We start from the raw sequence: 12,415 nt of genomic DNA on the forward strand, positions 1-12,415 counted from the left end.
CCCAAAATGAGCACTTTTGCAAAACCTACATATACTCAGATGCTGTCATGTCTCCTACCTCAACGCAAGCGGTGTCCTCAGGCTGCGCAGGTCCTGGCAACACACACACTTGACTGGCTCAGCCTTGAGTCATGTTTATGTACTTTTTCTCTGGCTGCAGGATCCCTGATTGCCTTGCTCTCATGCACCTGGATCTGCTCTCTCTGCCTGGCTTCCAGGCTCTTTAATTGCCTTGCTACCACGCACCTGTGTTGACTTTCTCTCTGCCTACCTGACCTATGGAAGTTTTCTTCTTCAGCTGGTTCCTGTCTACATCAGAAAGCCTGCACTATTTCTGGGACGCTTTCCCTCTGCCTCATTGCTTTGGCATCTACTTGGGTAAGCGTTTCTGCTTAGCTGTTTGCTGCTTGTACCTAGATTACTCTTCTGTTTACTGCCTGCCTGCCTGTAAGACCCTGCTTGGACTTGGTTACTCTCTTGTCTGCTGCCTGACTGAATATCCTGCCTGGACCTGGTTACTCTCTTGTCTGCTGCCTGCCTGAATATCCTGCCTGGACCTGGTTACTCTCGTCTGCTGCCTGCCTGAATATCCTGCCTGGACCTGGTTATTCTCCTGTCTACTGCCTGCCTGAATATCTTGCCTGAATCTGGTGACTCCCGGGTCTGTTACCCGCCTGTATACCTGCCTGGACCCAAGACACTCCTTAGCCTACTGCCTGTCACTCTGTTGTGACCCACTCCTGAACTTCTTCCTTCTGCTGTCCTCTGGCTGGTCTCTCTGGGCGCCCCTTTCCTGGCCTCTTTGTGTAAGTCCTGTCGGTTGCCCGCCTGCACCTAGGGGCTCAACTCCTGGGGAACGGCAGTCACCACAGGTGAACTTCGGGGTTGCTTGGCTGCCAGGCAGAATCGGAGCCGAAGTCCTCGTACCCGGGATCACTGCTCAGCACAGGGACTCACAAAGCTGACAGATGCAGCTGTAAATCCCAACAGTTGTCACCATAGATGTGTATTTCCTTTCTTAAATGGGGCATACATGTGTATTTTTGGTATCTCTTTAGTGCTGCCTAAAGCATACCCCTTGCTAGGTGTGTATATTTATTTATGTTAATGTTTAAGGGGATGGGATTTGATATACCGTCTTTCTGTGCTTACAATGAAAGTGGTTTACCTATTATATACAGGTACTTTCTCCTATCCGGATCTGGTAATCACCACTTACGGAATTATGTAAGCCACATTGAGCCTGCAAATAGGTGGGAAAATGTGGGATACAAATGTTATAAATAAATAAATACTTATTTTGTACCTGGGGCAATTGTAGGTTAACGACAGCCAGCATGGCTAAAGGGAGAAGTGAAAGAGGCTATTAGAGCCAAAAGAACATCTTTCTGAATATGGAAAAAAGATCTGAATGAAGAAAACAAGAAGCAACATAAGCACTGGCAAATCAGATGCAACGTATTGATAAAGAAGGCCAAAAGAGAATATGAAGAGGAGCTTGCCAGAACAGTTTACAATCTTAAACAAGCTCATAACTAAAATGAAAAGAACACCATTTAAAATAGTAAAGGAATCACTCAAATGTGTGAATCCAACTTTCTAAAATCAGTTTTCAGTGTTTATTCTATATACAAGTGTTAATTCCATAATTTCCCCCAAATAAGTCATGAATAAGAGTTCTAAAATAGCCACCTTTATAAATATACTCAGTGCTGATATCATTTTGAAACAAATTCTACAGTCATTGAAACCGATTAACAAGATAATAGAGCTGCTCATTTTCAAGGCATGTAGACTTACAAAGTCACATGTATTCTATTGTTCTTTAAACAATTAGGGCTAGATTCAATAGATGGTACTGAAAAAAACCTCACTTAAGCGTTATTCTATAAGACACATCTAAAGTTTTATGCTGTTTATAGAATGCTTAAGTGTTATGATCATGTGTAAATTTACATGTCACCATTGGTGCTAATGAAAACATTGTGGAAATGCCCGCACCTAAATTTACATTCAGAGCACTATTCTGTAATTACCTATGTAACTCAAAGCCGCGCCCCCATTTTGCCCCAAATGCCCATTAATGTACCCTTTCTGCATCCCCTTTTTAAGGCTGTGTGTAAAGTTTAGGTGCATATGTGCCTAACATTATCCTGTAGATTCTATATAGCACGCCTAGAGATCCACGCCGAAATCCAAGCAGATTCTATAACAATGCGCATAACTTAGCAAGCTAATGAGCACTGATAACAGCACTTAACAAACAATAATGAGCACTAATTATCACTAATTAGAATTCATGCACACAACTTGCTAAGCGTATTCCGTAATGAAGTGCACCAAACTTCTAATGCACGCAGGCAAAAAGGGGCATGGTTATAGGCAGGGAAATGGGTGTTAAGTGGGTATTCAAAATTTATGTGCATAGTTATAGAATATGGCCCAGTGCGCCTAAATCTACGTGCTGGGATTTATGCCATGCTTTCATTGGTGGAAATGGATGCACGTAGTTTTAGGTACTGAGATTTCAACTAAGCGTATTCGATAATCGGTGCCTAAATCTAAGCGTTGATTATAGAACATGTTTAGTCAGCACTGATTTCAGCACCAATTTTTTAGGCACCATATATAGAATCTCCCCCCTATGTGTGTAATACCCAATTAAACCTAATAGTGGGCCAATAATTGCTTGTTAAAAAGCCAATTATTGGCACTAATTGACTCATTTTCCTATTAAACTGCACAAGCAAATTGGGATCATGCTTAAATTTGCATGCACAATTTTCGGCGACCTTTATAGAATCAGGGGGTTAATGTTTATATTATATACACAGCTACCACTTTAGCATGCTCTAACACCATTAACGCACAATGGATCCCTTTTACTAAAGTGTGGTAAGCAGCTAGCATAGGTTTTACCTCGCATTAACCGATAACATGTATCCACACTAATGTTTAACAAATGTTAAAACAGCCAGCAAAGTAAAAACCCACACTAGCTGCTTAACATGGAAATGAGTGGCTCATGGATGTGACCAGAGTGGTGCTGTGACAGCAAATGCACAGGTCATTACCATGTGCTAGCTCTCAGGGCTGCTATAGTGCAATAGGACAGCTGCTCTTACCGCCACTTGAAAAGAAGTGGCTTTCATCTGTGTATCAGCAGTCCTGTAGCACAGCTGCTCTAACAAGAAGTTCCATGGAACTACTCCCTCCATTATCGATCCACCAACCCAACACCCACCCCCCAGACCTCCCCCCGATCCTTATATGAAATGATGCCTGCTAGCGATAGTCCCATCAGACTACTGCAAGGATCATGGTAGCCAGTTTGGATTCCGGTGTAGTCCTGAGCAAAAGCAGAGGGGAACTGCTTCTGCTTGGGATCACTGAACACAAATGAAGAACCCTAGGTAGGTTATGAGGTGGTGGCAGACCAGGGTTTGGAAGGGGGCCTTGCAATTTTTTTTTGTTACATTTGTACCCCACACTTTCCCACTCATGGCAGGCTCAATGTGGCTTACATGGGGCAATGGAAGGTTAAGTGACTTGCCCAGAGTCACAAGGAGCTGCCTGTGCCTGAAGTAGGAATTGAACTCAGTTCCCCAGGACCAAAATCCACCACCCTAACCACTAGGCCACTCCTCCACTCAATTGGGGAGGCAAGGTTTTGGACAGGGGGCAATTGTGTGGTGTGATACTGTGGAGTGTCAAGAAAGGATGATCGAATACTTGGGGTATGTCTAGTATAATCTGATAATAGGGCAATGTCAGGTGTCAGGAGGGGAATCAAATAGTGAGGGATGTGAGGGGGATCAGATACTGGGGTGGTGTTAGGGTGTATGGAGATGGAATCAGATTACTGGGGGGTGTCATGAGAGGGGATTGGATACTGGGGGGGATAGGGAGCAGGATCAGTTAATATTAATAATGCCAGCTGATAGAGAGCAATTTTAAAATGCCAGTGCAAGGTAATTTAATATCAGGGCACCTTAGACTGGGAAGGTATATAGGCGCATGTATCATTTTTTATAAAGGCCACAATCAAAAATCACCTGAATATCCAATATGTCTTATGAAATATTTACGCACCATCATATAGAAAATCTTTCCTAGTTACTTAAAGAGGAGATTTCAAGGTATAATCAAAGGTCATTAAAAACAAGTGCAAAGATATTCAAAATTTGAATAAATGAAATAATTAATATCCAATTTCAGTGAAATGAAAATAGTTTTATCAGTGAAGTCAAACAATAGTTCTTCATCAAAATGGCGTTTTTTTGTTCATATCTCTCAAATCAATTTAGAAAGATGCCAGGCTGAGGCTAACATAAACACCGATACAATCATGCTTTGAGCTAACAGATCGCTCTTCATCAAGCTTTTCATTGAAAAAAAAAAAAAAGGAAACAAAATCGTTATTATTAACTGAATCAATCAAAACCCATTAGGAATATTTTCTTTGTACTTTAGCTTTGATCAATCCTATTCCAATTGTTTACTCTCATATTTGAAAATGGCAGCTAGGTTATATATAGACTTCAAAACAACTCTGTCAATCAGAAAAAATACAATTTATAACAGGAAGCAATCAAAAATAAAAGTAGGAAAAGCAAATCAATGCAAAGGAAGTCATTCAGGTTCTTCTTTCAAACCCACCAGTTTTAGAGTGTTTAAGGTATAAATCCAATATTGTTCATGATACACTATCTGGTAGTCTTGTTTCCTACCTAATAAAGAGAGAGGAACAACATCAATAACTCTCCACAAAATATCAGTAACTTGATGACCTGCTTCCTGCCAATGAAGGACAAGGGGAGCTGCACGCGTACCTGTATTAAGACAACTGCAATGTTCATTCAACTTTAATTGTACTGGTCACTTGGTACAGCCAATATACAATTTCAAGCTAAAGCAAATGATAGCATAAATGACAAACTATGCTAGGACCACTGCTTTTTAATATATTTATAAATGATTTAGAGATGGGAGTAACTAGTGAGGTAATTAAATTTGCTGATGACACAAAGTTATTCAAAGTCGTTAACTCGCGACAGGATTGTGAAAATTACAGAAGGACTTTATGAGACTGGGAGACTGGGCGGCTAAATGGCAGATGACGTTTAATGTGAGCAAGTGCAAGGTGATGCATGTAGGAAAAAAGAACCCGAATTATAGCTACGTCATGCAAGGTTCCACGTTAGGAGTTACGGACCAAGATGTGTCATCGTCGATAATACACTGAAACCTTCTGCTCAGTGTGCTGCTGCAGCTAGGAAAGCGAATAGAATGTTGGGTATTATTAGGAAAGGTATGGAAAACAGGTGTGAGGATGTTATAATACCATTGTATCACTCCATGGTGCGACCGCACCTTGAGTATTGTGTTCAATTCTGGTCGCCGCATCTCAAGAAAGATATAGTAGAATTGGAAAAGGTGCAGCAAAGGGCGACTAAAATGATAACGGGGATGGGACGACTTCCCTATGAAGAAAGACTAAGAGGCTAGGGCTTTTCAGCTTGGAAAAGAGACGGCTGAGGGGAGACATGATAGAGGTATATAAAATTACTACTACTACTACTTAGCATTTCTATAGCGCTACAAGGCGTACGCAGCGCTGCACAAACATAGAAGAAAGACAGTCCCTGCTCAAAGAGCTTACAATCTAATAGACAAAAAATAAAGTAAGCAAATCAAATCAATTAATGTGTACAGGAAGGAGGAGAGGAGGGTAGGTGGAGGCGAGTGGTTACAAGTGGTTACGAGTCAAAAGCAATGTTAAAGAGGTGGGCTTTCAGTCTAGATTTAAAGGTGGCCAAGGATGGGGCAAGACGTAGGGACTCAGGAAGTTTATTCCAGGCATAGGGTGCAGCGAGACAGAAGGTGCGAAGTCTGGAGTTGGCAGTAGTGGAGAAGGGAACAGATAAGAAGGATTTATCCATGGAGTGGAGTGCACGGGAAGGGGTGTAGGGAAGGATGAGTGTGGAGAGATACTGGGGAGCAGCAGAGTGAGTACATTTATAGGTTAGTAGAAGAAATTTGAACAGGATGCGAAAACGGATAGGAAGCCAGTGAAGCGACTTGAGGAGAGGGGTAGTATGAGTAAAGAGACCCTGGCGGAAGATGAGACGGGCAGCAGAGTTGAAAATAATGAGTGGAGTGGAACAGGTGGATGTGAAGCGTCTGTTCACGCTTTCCAAAAATACTAGGACTAGGGGGCATTACTCCTTGGTGGAGTTCAGGGCATAGTGCCAGAGGTGGTGGCGTTGGGTCCCCTGGGAAACAGTGATCATAACATAATCAAGTTTGAGCTAATATCTTGGATAAACCCACAAATGAAACCTGCTGTAACTGCATTTAATTTACAAAAAGGCGACTATAATAAAATGAGGAAAATGGTTAAAAAGAAGCTAAAAGGATTGGCAGCTATGGTTAGGACACTGAATGAGGCATGGACACTATTCAATAATACCAACTGGGAAGCCCAAACTAGATGCATTTCATGCATTTGCAAAGGTGGAAAAAAGAGAAAACTACAGCCAGCATGGTTAAAAGGTGAAGTAAAAAAGGCTATTGCAGGCAAAAGATTGTCCTTGAAAGAATGGAAGAACAGCACAAATGATGAAGCAACATAAGCTCTGGCAAAGCATTAATAAAGAAGGCTAAAAGAGAATATGAAGAGAAACTTGCTGCATAGGATAAAACTCACAGTAACAACTTTTTCAGGTACATCATAAGCAGAAAGCCTGCGAGGGAATCCATGGGGCTGTTAGATCATGAAGAAGCTAAAGGGGCACTTAGGGAGGACAAGGCCATAGCGAAGAAACTGAATTAATTCTTTGCTTTGGTCTTTACAAAAGAAGATGTGAGAGATCTGCCTGTACAGGAAATGGTTTTCAAGGGTGATGATGCAGAGGTACTGAAAGAAATCTTGGTGAACCTGGAAGATGTATTGAGCCAAAATGACAAATTAAAGAGTAGTAAATCACCTGGACTGGATGGCATACATCCAAGGATACACAAAAAACTCAAGCATGAAATTGCTGATCTGCTGTTAGTAATATGTAATATGTTGTTAAAATCATCCATAGTACCCGAAGATTGGAGGGTGGCCAATGGTTCCAGTGGTGCTACAAGAAATTACAGACTGATAAGCCTGATGTCAGTGCCAAGCAAAATAGTGGAAACTATTATAAAGAATAAAATTACAGAACACATAGACAAACATGGTTTAATGGGATAGAGTCAGCATGGGTTCAGCTAAGGGAAGTGTTGCCTCACCAATTTGGCAGAATCAAACTAATTTTTCTGCAGTGTGAGAGTCATAGGCACCCCGTATAAGAGGCTTGGGGAGGCTAAGCCTCCCCAGCCCAACCGTAACCTTCCCCTACCTCCTCAGGAACAAAATTGTTGTATCTTCCGCTCCGCTCCGGCGCCCACCCCACCGCGCATTTCTTTTCTTACAGGCTGACTGACTGCCTGCCTGTCTGACTCGCTATCTCCCTAAGCCTCCTTCCCTAGCGGTTCCGGCAGCGGTTCCATCTCTGCCGGAAGGGAACCTCCTTCCGGCAGCTTCTCGATGGGGACATGGGCCTGTAGCGAGCACAGTGAAGGGTGCCGGGTTCCGTCCCATTCTGCCTGTTATAGTGTCTCGGGGAAAGGGAGAGAGGGGCAGCGGGCCTAATCAGCGTCCGGGGGCCTAGTCGGTGTGTGGCATCCCTTTTCCCTTTACCTGTTTGGTCTGTGTCCGCCGCTCACCCCGACCCCCCCCCTCCCAGCCCCTGCTCAGTGTCTGACCCCTTTTTCTCCTGCTCCGTCATCATCCAGGCCTGCTCGCTTTCTGTCAGCTGACCCCTGAGGCTCGCTTCATGTTTCTCTTCTGGTTCCCGATCCCGAGCTATGCAGGGGGAGGGGGCAGTAGTATCACGGCAGCGGGAACAGCAGCAGCAGCGCGTATGCGGCTCCGCGAAATGCTCTTTGCTCTAAGAAACGTTTATTTTCTTGAAGGTTGGTGTTTTGTTTTTAAGATCTCTGGGGCGTTGTTTCAAATCAGCTTTAACAAGTTAACTTTGATTTACATGCAAGTTTGCTAATGATTTTGTAAGCAGTATATATAAGTAAGGTGGGTTGTTTTGGAAATTGTAGCCAGTGTAGTGTTGATAGGGGTACATCCCATTGCATATTAGTGTCAGTTGAAATTGAAAACTCTTATCTCTATCTGGTCATTAATAAAAGAAGCTCATTGTGAACACTATCCACCCTAAAAGGTTGTTTTGTGGCTGTACATGAGGAATTGTGATATTATGATTCCTTGTTTCATATTGTTGATAATCTGTGTTTTCCTATAGGTGGTAATTGGTGTATTAGGGTCTGCCCAGTGTAATGTTTACAGTATTAATTGTGACTATTTCACTTTCACTAATTTCTTTTTCTCTGTGTTGTCAGACAATTATGGATATAAGCCCCACCCCCTGACCCCGCCCCCTTTAGCCTCCCCAAACAGTTGGGCCACCGACCGCCTATGGTGAGAGTATAAGATATATGTGGTGTTTTTATATCACATAGAAATGATTATGGAAATTTCAGCACAAAACGTTTTGGATTCTTAACCCCTGAGAAAATATGACAGTAGAAAGAATATTGGATTGTTTCATCAATGTGTAAATGATATTAATTTGGAAAGATACTAAAATTCTCCTCTGTCTTTGGAACGCATCTGTACTTTTTGCTTTCCTATTATGAGCTGATAAAGTTTGCACCCAGTTAGACACCCAGATTAGTAGTGGAATTTAAGATCTTTTTTTTGGTGTGTGTACCTTGATTTTAAGGATTTTAGGAGTCCTTTTACAAAGCTGCAGTAAGCTCACTAATTTGGAGCTATTGCTGGCCCAACGCAGGCACTGGAGGTAGTTCCAGCCCAGCATGTGCCATTTCCCGCCCTGGGGAAAATAAGACTGCATTTTTTAGCGTGGCTCTAACCTGGTGTTAATCGGGCAGTGCTGCATGCTACCCGTTTACCGCCTGGTTAGTGCGGGAGTCCTTACCGCCACCTCAATGGGTGATGATGTACTCCCCCTCACATGGCCACATGATAAGAGCAACATTACCTCATTACCATGGCTATTTTCAGCCTTTTTTACCCGCTGAAGTAAAAAGGGAGTCAGTGCGTGGCAAAAACGACCCCCACGGTTAGCGCAGGGCCCATTTTACTGCAGCTTGGTAAAAGGACCCCTTAATATTTTATTTCCCTCTGCCATTACCTGTTTGGTATCAAAAACCACCTATTGCATCAGGAATGTTTTATTTCTACATCTCAAGCTAGGCTGTCTTAAAATCTGCCAAAACAATTGCAAATAATACATCAATTGTATTTCACTTGCAATTACCTAGCACCTTTTGACAGCCTTGTCTGTAATACTCTAATGTTTACTGCAACTTCTGAATTGCATAACAATTGCTTGTGTATTGTATCAGTCATTGTGCATTTTTCTTAAACCTCTTTGCTCTGTTTTATGTTCAAATATACTTCTAGAATATCCTTATCAAAATGTAATGCGTGCTATGATGGCACTGACTGGTGTTAAAGGCCTGATTACATAATAATTATTTTTTTTCCCCATGAGATTTTATTAAATTTTCAAAGTTACAACAAAGGAGAAAACCCAAACAAAACATGAACAATGTTGAATACAGAAAAATAAATACATCAGAGCCATTGTGTTATAGAAAATAAACAGGAATTATAATAACGATAAGCTATAATAACATTGCTAATAATAGATACAGATGTAGAGCTATCCATCCCTGAGTATTAAGAAGGATAATAACACTTTTGTTGTTATAAATCGAGTAACTTAAGATATGCATTTATAGGGGACCAGATTAGGAGCTTTTTGTGTAGGGAACCATTTAAGGTGGCAGCTGCTAATTCTAATTTATGATATTGTAGTATTGATTGCCACCAGAAATGTTCATTTAAAAGTTTAGAAGAAGTTATCAGTATATCGAAGAGTGGTTTATGATTGTTGATAAGAGTTATGGAAGGAGAGTGAACACCACTATGGAAGTGGATAATAGACAATTCATTTTAAAACGTTTGCTTATGATGTTCCATATGGAGGTCCAAAACTGAAGAATTTGGGGGCATTCATAAATCATATGAATTAAGGTACCAATATGAGAGTGACAATGCCAACATAGGTTAGAGGGGGCTAAACCAGCAATATGCATTTTCCTTGGTGTCCAGAAGACTCTATGATAGAGGAAAATCATGGATTGTGAAAAGTTAGCTGCTGATAGTGGTTTGAGAAGGGAAGACCAGAGATGGTCTTTGAAAGAGTCAGGAATAGTAGTGTTGACATCAGTTTCCCATAGTGATATGATAGAGTTCTTGTTTTTATATCTATGTGAAAGCAAAAATTTATAAGTGGATGAGGCTATCCTGCTTACTTTCGAAGGAGAAGGGCGCCCATCTTCCGACACAAATCGGGAGATGGATGTCCTTCTCCTAAGGTCACCCAAATTGGCATAATCGAAAGCCGATTTTGGGCGTCCTCAACTGCTTTCCGTCACAAGGACAACCAAAGTTCAAGGGGGCATCTCGGCAGTGTACCGAAGGCGGGATGGGGATATGGTTAACAGATGGGCGTCCTCGGCCGATAATGGAAAAAAGAAGGGCGTCACTGACAAACACTTGGCCGACTTTACTTGGTCCATTTTTTCTTGCGACCAAGCCTCAAAAAGGTGCCCGAACTGACCAGATGACCACCGGAGGGAATCGGGGATGACCTCCCCTTACTCCCCCAGTGATCACTAACCCCCTCCCACCATAAAAAACAAGTTTAAAAATACTTTTTTGCCAACCTCTATGCCAGCCTCAAATGCCATACTCAGGTCCATCACAGCAGTATACAGGTCCCTGGAGCAGTTGTAGTGGGTGCAGTGTACTACGGGCAGGCAGACCTGGGGGGGGGGGGGTGGGGGGCTCAGCACCCAAGGTAAGGGAGCTATGCACCTGGGAACAATTTTTGAAGTCCACTGCAGTGCCCCCTAGGGTTCCCAGTTGGTGTCCTGGCATGTGAGGGGGACCAGTGCACTACGAATGATGGCTCCTCCCATGACCAAATGGCTTGGATTTGGTTGTTTCTGAGATGGGCGTCCTCGGTTTCCATTATTGGCAAAAACCGGCGCCAACCATCTCTAAGATCAACCTAAATTTCATGATTTGGGCGTCCCTGACCGTATTATCGAAACGAAAGATGGATGTCCATCTTGTTTTGATAATACAGGTTGCTCTGCCCCTTTACAGGGCGCCCTTAGAGATGGGCGCCCTCGTTCGATTATCCCCCTCTATATGTCCCTTATCCAACAGGGTTTTAGCTATTTGGTAAATTGAGGGAAAAGTGAAACTTAGATTATTTAATATTTAATATTACTTTAGACAGTGTGTTAATTGGAGCCATTTAAAATATTGAGATGAGTTCAATGAAAAAGTTGATTGCAATTTATGGAATGGCATAGGAGTTTTATGTGTGGAGTCTAGGACAACAAAACGAGACCATATGCTGTTGTTTGACCAAGCTGGCCAGTGACATATATTATTATTGATTTGAATATCTGTATTATACCAGAGGGAAATATGTGTGGTTTTGTGAAAAGATTTGTCTAAAGTATTGTCAAGTTCTTGCAAACAGGATTTGGTGTTGGCTAGTATCAAATTATCTTTTAGATGATGGGGTATTGTGATAGTTAATAAGAGGTGCGTGGGAATAGGAGAGAGAAGGGACGATTCTAATTGTAGCCATAAAGGATAGTAATTAGTTGGGGAAGAGAACCAATAATAACCTTGTTGAATTATAAATGCTTTATGGTATAGTTGAAAATCATGAAAAAGGACTTCAAATTTCTCTTTTGGGGCTTTAAGTTTCAACATGGATATTCGTGGGGGGTTAGTTTTCCAAAGAAAAAGAGAGAGGAGTTTGTCAATTTGTTTGTAGAAAGTATTGTGGAACAGAAAGGGGATCATACTGAGAATAAAGTTGATTTTAGGAGAGATCATCATTTTAATTGTTTTGACTCTTCCCCACCAAGATATATGTAGGGGGTGCCAAGTTAAAATTAGATGTTTTAGAAATTTTAAAATATTTTCACTATTAATATGTAAGGTATCTGTTAGATTATGACTAATTTCAACACCTAAATATCTGATTTTAGAAGGGGACCACATTAATCCATATGGTTGGATGTGATTTCAAGTAGCGTGAAAATTAAGAGGAAGTGTTTCTGTTTTGGACTGGTTTAATTTGTAGCCTGAAATCTTTGAATAGGAGTCTACTAATGAGAAAAGAGCCGGAAGAGAGGTATGAGGGTTGGTTATGTATAGTAAGATGTCATCTGCGTATGCTGATACTTTATA

Source organism: Microcaecilia unicolor, chromosome 1, assembly GCF_901765095.1.
Source record: "Microcaecilia unicolor chromosome 1, aMicUni1.1, whole genome shotgun sequence".
Taxonomy (NCBI): domain Eukaryota; kingdom Metazoa; phylum Chordata; class Amphibia; order Gymnophiona; family Siphonopidae; genus Microcaecilia; species Microcaecilia unicolor.